Source organism: Apis dorsata, unplaced genomic scaffold, assembly GCF_000469605.1.
Source record: "Apis dorsata unplaced genomic scaffold, Apis dorsata 1.3 scaffold_429, whole genome shotgun sequence".
NCBI classification, from domain to species: Eukaryota; Metazoa; Arthropoda; class Insecta; order Hymenoptera; family Apidae; genus Apis; species Apis dorsata.
The window spans coordinates 90,178-90,731 of NW_006263682.1; the positions used below are offsets into that span (position 1 = coordinate 90,178).

Consider the following 554-nt stretch of genomic DNA (forward strand, 5'->3'; position numbering starts at 1 on the left):
AGGGAGAAACCGAGAGGATTGTCTTTTCTCGCAGACGGCGTGGCGCTCCATATTAATTACTTATCCGCAATATGATTCGGATAAATAACGTCGTATGACGCGCCTAAGTTTTCAGCTTGACACCATTTACAACAAATGAATTTTACGAAATTGACACCAACAATGTTGTTACATCTATCCACCACACCAAATCATTTTCTGATTCTATCTTAATCAATTTTTTGAAGTAATTTCTTGAAATATATTATTCGAGAAAATTAGGTTTTAATTAATTTGATACAATTCAAATTTATATTTTTTTACTTGGACAATTAAAACTAGTTAACGATACGTTGAAATATTTGTGACAAGTGTCTTCTTACATTCATACATACACTTTTCGCTCGGTTGAGCATATCTGATTGGTGTACGATAAAACAACCGTGAGGAAGAACGTGACGAATGATTAAACACGTAATACTTGACCGCGAAAGAAAGTATTTAAAGACTTGCGCTATCAATTATTCATTAGCCGGTTTAACGTAACTTGTATCTCGATGTTTTTTTTTTTTTTT

The 554-nt window shown here is 32.9% G+C and overlaps 1 protein-coding gene across 13 annotated transcripts in view; it reads left to right on the forward strand.

The window, feature by feature from the left end:
- The window catches only part of LOC102681644 (ankyrin-3-like), an 80,239-nt gene that overhangs the window by 21,604 nt on the left and 58,081 nt on the right, over nt 1–554 (forward strand). The gene's annotated exons all lie outside the window — the stretch shown is intronic.